The following is an 8,999-nucleotide window of genomic DNA, read 5'->3' on the forward strand; positions in this document are numbered from 1 at the left end:
GCTCTCAATATTGACAAGCACAGAGCTTTTTTCGTCTTTCCTGCACTTATATCTTTTCAAGGTATAATACATGGTTATTAACAAAGTGTACCTGGATTTTGTCAAGCTGACTTGTACTCTGATATCTAACATACCATAGTCTATCTAGGGTATGAACACCTCCTGTTTAAAGGTTAAGGAATTTAGCATGAGATACAACTAACTGATACTAGCAATAATTGGGTGTCACTCTTCTGTGCCAGTTTTTGCACATCAAATGCTTTTCCTTCACTACAACAGCTAAACACAAGCTACTAAAAAACTACCTAGAAAGCCTCTACTTCTTCTGAGTCATAGTTTGAAGAGACTATTCCTAGTTAAGGTATTGGGATTGCTGTCTAAATTCAAAGGGATTCCAGTCCAAATTAAAGTTAAAACTGGTAGTGCAGGAGTTCAGAGTGACAGTTAACCATACTTGCAGAAATACAATGCAACTAGTAGTTTAGAAGTGACAGTGACATAAAAACTAGGTTCAGACTGAATCTAGACAGCAGGTTACCAGGTTGCCACGCATTATGCAAGTGGTAGTTCAGGTTAAGGAGCGAAGCAAGGGCTTGTGCTAATGGAATGATGCGCTGTGAAATAATTTGCAGGGCACGATAGCAAAGAGACTGAAGAGAAATGAAAAACGTTAGGAAGTATGTTACATACAGTAGAACAACATAGCACTATGTGGTATAGTGGTTAAGAGTGGTGGACTTGTAATCTGGTGAACCAGGTTCACTTCCCTGCTCCTCCACATGCAGCTGCTGGGTGACCTTGGGCTACTCACACTTCTCTGAAGTCTCTCAGCCCCACTCACCTCACAGAGTGTTTGTTGTGGGGAAGGGAAATGAGAATGTTAGCCGCTTTGAGACTTCTTCAGGTAGTGATAAAGCAGGATATTAAATCCAAACTCTTCTTCAGTGTGTTAGACTAGCAAAACTAGGGAACAATATTCTCTGTATCAGTACTTGGATTTTTCTGAGGTACTCACTGCTCAGGCAGTGCAGTGTATTAATTATTTCTAAATTTGCGCCTATATACACAAATTAGCTTTTGCAAATCCGCATCCCCATTTTTATCACAATGCAGAAGTGGCCACCCTGCATCCGTACATGTCATGGTGATGTATCAAAAGCTACTTCCAGCACATTTGGGCACCTCTACATTATCCTTTGCTGCATTTTCTCTGTGCCACACACTGGAACAATCTTCTCTCATTCTATGCAGGAAGGAAAGCACATGGCAACAGCAACAAGCATGGTTATTTAGGAACTACACTATTCAGAGTCTTTTCATTCCAGTTAACCAACTCAAGTTATTTGAAAGCATTTTTTTCTGGCATATTCAGAAATTTGCAGGCATGTGTAGCAGAGCTAAGGAAAAGCTAAAGGACCCTAACCTTCCAACAGACCTCATTAATGCCTAAAACACATAGGCATGTGAGTGTTTGAGCTGTGGTAGTTGCCAATTCTTTGTTCTAGAAAGCCACAACAATGTCCTTCAGTACTGTGCATTGCAACTTAAGCAGGGGTGTGCCAATACACCTTTAAAAAAAGAAGAAGCTGGTTTTAAAGTTGAGACATGCCAAATCTGAAAGTAGATGCTCTCCATGTTGCAGAGACTAGATGCACATATTTCTTTGTTGCTTCAAGGACAAAGGAAGCACTCATTCAATTAGAAGAGACATGGGGTTATGGCATAAAGCTTCGTTCCTTCGATAAAGAAAATTCTGGAAGACGAATGTTGACCTTAAGTCACAATAAGTGCTGTTAAAATAATGACTGTACTGTAAGTCTAAACACACACACACACACAGCTCTACTGCTTTATAGACATGCAGAACTTTATCCCTTATATGGCTACCCTGCCCAGCAGATACCAGGGGCCATTATGTAAGACACAAAAGAGTAAACTGGACTTGGGTGTTGTTTATCCTAAATGTTACCAAACACAAACGGCTCACTCAAATTGCTGCAGTTCTTCTACAGATGGGGCGGCAACCAAAGCCATCAAGTAAAGCTTCATTTGAGTCACAGCTTGCTAGGTCAGGATTCGGTCCTGAAATAACTATTTACAAAAGCCCGCCTTTTACTCACCTGCACTACACACTCTCACACACCGAAGATGATAAGGCAGGGATGGTGAAAAATACCAGCCGTAAGGCATAAGTGTATATAATCATCTTTAGACATTTTGCACCTGCAGCAAACTAGTAAATTGATTCTAACCCTCTCCCTGTGCATTTTTGTTTTAACAGCATGTACCAATAGAATAAAAGAGCAGCCTTCTGGATTGGGCCAGTGGTGCCATCTAACCTAGCACCCTGTTCCGGCCAACCAGATGCCTGTGGGAAGCCTACAACCAGGGCTTCCTGAGGTTTCCAGAATCTAGTATTCAGAGGTATTACCACCTTCAACCATGGAAGCAGAGCACAGCCATCATGGTTAGTAGCCTTATTCGCCATGAAATTGTCAAATCCTCTTGTAAAGCCGTCTAAGTTGGTGGCCATCACTGGCTCCTGTAGGAGCAAGTTCCATGGTTTAATTATGAACTGCTTAGTATTTTCTTTAATGTGTCCTGAATATTCCAATATTCAGTTTCATTGGATGTCCACAAATCCAAATAATTAGCCCAACTTCTCTGCAATCTCCTTATGCTCCTTGTGTCCTCTTTGTTTGCACAAGACTTCCTTTTTATTTTTGAAGGAAGCCTTCTTTTGACTCTGTTCATCAACTGCTTTGGCAAGCTCTTGGCCCTCATGGTACCTTTCCTCATCTTCGGTATCCACTCCAGATGAGCTTCCACTATTGTGTTTTTAAACAACTCCCAGGCATTTTGGAATGATTTGACCCTCTTGACTTTGCCTTTCAACTTCCTTTTTACCAATCCCCTCATTTGGGGGAAATTTCTTCTTTTGAAGTCAAATGTGACCATGTTGGATTTTCTTGGCAAATGGCCATTTACATGTACGTTTAATTTAATAGCACCATGGTCACTGCTCCCAATTAGACTTTGGAGATAAGAAAATGCTGCCCTTCTGAAATCTGCTACCTGCAGCTACTGCTTCATGTAATTTCATGGTCACATAGTCCTATTTGATACAAGCATTTCTGGTTAGGATGATGTTTGTTGAGCACATTTTTCATAAAACTGCAATCCAATTCCAATTCTTAAAAGTCCTCACTTATTAAAACTTATTGCACTGCATTTGCTTGCCTCCTCTTACATCCTGCAGTCCTTGAGAGAAACATAAGCAAAAACACAACACAGGAATGCTAGTGATGGACCATTACTACTATCTAACATTGCCATTGCTCAAAATATGCCACCTTCTCCCTTCAATGTACTGTCCCAGGCAGTCATTTAAATTGCCTAGTGCAGTACTCCCCAATTGATGCTCAAGATCAATTGTGATTCTTGATTGTAAATCAGTCAAAGCAGTAGGACAGCAGAATATTACCTTGATTGTCCTATCTTTGTTATGGAGATTCTTTTTCTAGCTGGCCTGTGAAGCCATTTACCCCAAACCATGCCCATTTGTCCATCAGCTGGCATCACCCAGTTGATGGGAAAGGAGTGGGGCTCAATTTCATTGGGTACCGATTCACTAGCTCATTCCCTGTGGAGAATGCTTGGGTGAAGAAGACCCTCATAGCCAACAAGATTGAACCTTCCACTCATCTGCAAGAAATTGAGCTAAACATTTGCTAAAATGCACTGGTGAAACAGACCCATAACCCCAACTCCAAAGGACAACTCTGACGGGTGGGATCACCTACCTATCAGTCAGCTGCAGACAGTATCATGACGTTAGAAGGCAGACAGATCAATAGCCCTGCCGACCTGTCAACATTGGTCCACGAGCAGGGGTGGGGGGAGAGATAAAGATCTGTCCTGCCAGGCCAAAAAAGTTCCCCAGCTCTGTCTTAGAAGTGTTTTCCTAAAGTTTTTTTGTACTTCTGCAATCTCAGTTACCCCAAGTCTGTTGATAACTCTCTCTTGTTCATGGATGGTGTTGTTTGGGTGCAATCATTCAAAGACTTGATTACCACCAGCAGGTAGCTGCTATGTTAGTCTTTTTCAGCAAAAAAAAGTCTAGTAGCACCTTAAAAACTAACAGATATTATTAATATATGAGCAAGAGTTTTGTGTTGTAAATATTGCACCCCACCTTGATAATTTGAATGAGTTGGTGGAATATATATAACGTGAAGTACTTCTCTTCATTGTTCCAGCCACTCCATTCTTTTCTCTCCCCCCCACCTCCTGCCACCAATTTCTCTACACCCTCTCCTAATAGCTGGTCAGCATTCCATGCCACAGAGCATGCTCAGTTCTCACTGGGCTATTTTTGTCTTCCTAAGCAATAGCACTCAGAGAATCAAACTGAAATTAGAATACAGGACTGCTTTTCTCTCTTCCTGTGGCTTAATGGCTTGCTCAAACTAGGGATTTGTTTTGAACAACTACATTATTTGCCTAAATTGTTTAAATGTTGTAGGATTTTAACTAGTCCATTTGGAGAAAAAGAAGCAGCTATTAGCATCTCAAATCTTCACTTAGATCTTCAGCTGGTACCAGGATTGTGCAGCTGGATGTGAAGACACATAGGAAAGCAGTTTCCAGCCTATCATCCAGGCTTTGATGCATGTACCATGCAACAGACTCTTTGGTTCAGGAGGTTAAAAGTTATTAACTGAAAATCAATTCAAATTATATATATATAGAAAAGAGAGGCCTTTTGCCGCAGTACACAATTCACTCCCCACAGATAGCTTTCCCCTGCACTGCAGGGAAAGAAAGCTGCAATATTTGCATGAAACCAGATATCTAAAAAAAAACAAGGCACAGAAGCAATACAACTTGTAAGTGCCATGTGAGGCTGTTTAGAATGTTTTGGTAACAAAAATTCAGGTAACTGAACAAGCTAGTTGCAGAGATTTATGATTACCAAGTGGTCATATTGAATGAAAGGCATTACATGAAGCTGGATAAACAAGTCTTGACAATTGGCACTGAGAAAATGGAGACTTTAAAAGGAAATCCAACTGTAAAACAACACAATGCAGTCCGTGTAATTAAAAAAAAAAGACAAATAATTTTAATTTTCACCCAAACACATAATTCTCCCTGAAAAACCATGGGAACTGTAGTTTGTTAAGAGTAATGGACACTGTAGCTCTGTAATGGGTAAACCACAGTTCCCAGGAAAATAATGTGCTTTAAACGTATGGTGTGTATGCAGGATAGTTAACACAGGTGTGCATCAGTTGGATGTATACTTCAATTAGTCTTCCTAAGTATTTGAAATATACTTGAGTGTTGCCTCCGCCGCAAAGTCCAATACATTTTGCTCTTCAGAGCAGAACCCAAATGTCCCCCAGCCCCCTTGCTAGTGCTAACACTTTTCATCGAATCATAGAGTTGGAAGGGACCCTGAGGGCCATCTAGTCCAACCCCCTGCAATGCAGGGGTCTTTTTGCCCCACATGGGTCTCTCACCTACGACCCTGAGACTAAGAGGCTCATGCTAAGAAAAGCCTTTCTGCACCATTCAGAATCAATTCTTTCCTTCCTCAACATGCTGCCCTCTGAAGCAGATCACTTGACTATCTTGCAAGGCTGGACTGACCTTGCATGCCATCCCATACTGTCTGTTTTATTTTAATTATTTATCTTTGCATAGGGAAACTATAAGCAAATTTTGGGGTGTTTTTTCTTTCCCTCCAAACGAAACAAGGCCAGGTTTTCCTTGAAAGGTGCTTGAGAAACCTGCTTCCAACAAGCAACAAAGTGATCATGAATCCTTGGGCAAATAATTTTGCAGGGACAGCATGCTCCTCCTCCTCCTCCTGCCCATAGTATCAGCACAGGTGATGCCAAAGCATATCACACCTTTTACAGATCCTTCTCTGTCTCCAGGGCACTTCGAAGGACAGCTTGCAAAATTACTAGAGGGCCACTAGATGGCAGCAAATTAACTCTTCAAATGCCAGAGGATGCTTTATTTATTGAAAACTTCCTAAGGGACAGAAGAGTGCAGGGGGGGAAAGACCTCCCCTTTGGAAGAATTGTTAGCAAGCCTGAAAGTAGTTCCTCCTTATTTGGTTTTACATGGGGCTGCTGGCAAGCAGGAGCACATAAAAGACCAAGCAAAAGTGTCCACAGGCATGTCGCAAAGCAGTCTTTGTGCTTTCCTTCCCAACAGCGGCACTCTGCCCTGCTGGAAACTTATGGGAACCCAAAGCTGAGCAATTTTCTAAAGTGTCTTTGCACTAATTCTCCTAGTGGAGATTTACAAATGTGCTCTTTGCATTGTAGATAATTTTCAACATTATATATGAGGCTGTTTTTTTAATTTCTCGTTTTCCTTAAAGATGGAATATTTAAGTTGATTTTAAAAGAATGCATCTTTTTTAGTTTAGTTTTCCAAACCTTCAGTGGAGGTTCTCCAGGTAATTCTCATGTCTAAAATTATCTTGAAATGTGTGTGAAGAAGGCCCAGAACACAAAGCTACTCCCATGCATGAGCTAAAGGGAACAGGGCTGGTCTCCTCACCTTTTCATGACAGCCCCCAAAGCTCTGTTTTAAAAATACTTTGGGAGGCAGAGGAAGTTTTTGCAAAAATTGGAGAGGTTGGGTTGTGCTTCTGGATTTCCATCATAATTTGAGCATTGCCCCATGGGTCCAGAAGTAGTCTGCTTTAAACATGCCATAATATGAGACAGACAGTAACCCTTCCACATATTACATTATAATAGTTCAATGCTGGGAGCAACTTAGGAGCATGTCTGTGTTCCAAACCTATTGCCACTTTTGTTTGGTCTATATCTATATATCACCACAATAATTAGCATATGTGTTATAGTCAGAAGAGGAAGATGTTTTGTGGTCATAATTTATTTCTACTTTTGTTGCCACATGCTATTTCTCATAAAGTAAATCCCTAGGGATAACTGTAAATACCACATTAATGACAAATCACTGATGATGTACTTGCCACTTAGATAGATTGAGTTAATCAATATGTCCTCTGTCGATACAATGTAACCTACATTGCCATCAACCACATGTCATTCCAATGCAATGTTGCCATATAAGCACATTTCCCTCCATATTTATACACATGATTATGCCGTGATAGCAATAGGACCCTCCATTGGCCTATTTATTTTATTCTACTAAATGGCTGGACAGTCCATAATTTGCCAGGTTAAAAGGCCTGTAAGAACGCTCGATGTATCTTTAATTAATCAAAATCTTTAAAGAAAAAAAATAAGCATAATTACTGGATGTCCTTTCTGCAAATCATACCAGTCCTACATAATATTAGCAAGACAGGTTAAATTTCTGATTGCCCAAATGCTTTGAATGTACCTATGGCATTTGGATGAATGAAGTTGTAGAATATATTCAAAGAAGTAGTGGTGCTGTGGTCTAAACCACTGAGCCTCTTGGGCTTGCCGATCAGCAGGTCAGCGGTTCGAATCCCTGCAATGGAGTGAGCTCCCTTGCTCTCTCCCAGCTCCTGCCGACCTAGCAGTTCGAAAGCATACCAGTGCAAGTAGATAAATAGGTACCGCTGTGGCGGAAAGGTTAACGGCACTTCCATGCGCTCTGGCACTTGTCACGGTCCTCCGTGCACCAGTAGTGGTTTAGTCATGCTGGCCACATGACTCGAAAAACTGTCTGTGGACAAATGCCGGCTCCCTCGGCCTGAAAGCGAGATGAGAGCCCCAACCCAATAGTTGCCTTTGACTGGACTTAACTGTCCAGGGGTCCTTTACCTTTACCTTTTTATGTAGAGTAATAAAAACAAAACAAAAGCAGATAGTGAAGAACTTCAAATGCATCCTTCCAAACTGAGGGGCAAGCACTGAAATGGAATGGAAGCAAGTGGAAAGTGATGCACTTCGGAACAAAAAAAATCCCAACTTCAAAAACATGTTGATGGGGTCTGAGCTATCTGAACAGATATTGGGGTTGTGGTGGACAGGTTGATGAAAACATAGATCCTGATAAACAGCCTGCAGGAAAAAGACAAAATCCATTTTGGGAATCACCAGGAATTGAAGACTGCCAATATCAAAAAGTCTATGCAAACTCATGGTACAACTACAGTTGGAATTCTGGGTATAGTTCTGGTCACCACACTTCAAAGGGGATATTGTAGAGCTGGAAGAGGTTTGTAAGAAGGACAAACAAAATAATCAAGGGGCTGAAGTAACTTCTCTATGAGCAAAAGTTACAAAGCAAAGCAGCCACCAAGGACTACCACTGGTTGTAAAGACACTTTAAATTTTGTAAAGGATGGACTAAATCTCAGTGGCAGAGCACAGAATGTCTTAGTTCAATCCCTAAAGAATCATTTAGCAGGTTAAGGGAGAGGTGCTGCAGTCAGAGAAGACAATACTTAGCAAGGTAGTCTGACATAGTGTAAGGTAACTTCCTGTGTAGAAAATAGCAAGACAGGGACAGAACTATGGACACCTTGTTTTATTCAGTGGTACTGATGCTGAGGACCAGCAGCATTGATCTTACATTATGAATTTATATGTTGATCTTACATTATGAATTTATATGAATTTATACCCTATCACGATAATAATAAACCAGCTGTGAAGAACACAAAGAGGCAGTCATGGTCATGCCCAAATTGGATGGGATACTCTACTGGATTTAAAATTTCTATTTTAAAGCTTAATTTTAGAGCCACTTCTAGAGGAGCGTTCCAACTGGGAAACAGAAGGCTTTTTGAATTTTTAAAAAGAATTTGAACCGGGATATGGGGCTTAGTGGGGCCTGTTGATGAATCTTTGGCACTCAGGCCTGTGACCTTCCTCTCATACATTTGATATAACTTAACAGCTGAGACAACCTTGCATGAAAGAAACAAAGCATAAAACTGCCAGTCTCACCTTAGTGTGTAGCCTTTGAGTAAGCACAGGCCCTTTTTCTGCACTAAAGAAGTTAGG

This window comes from Podarcis raffonei, chromosome 6 (genome assembly GCF_027172205.1).
Source record: "Podarcis raffonei isolate rPodRaf1 chromosome 6, rPodRaf1.pri, whole genome shotgun sequence".
Taxonomy (NCBI): Eukaryota; Metazoa; Chordata; class Lepidosauria; order Squamata; family Lacertidae; genus Podarcis; species Podarcis raffonei.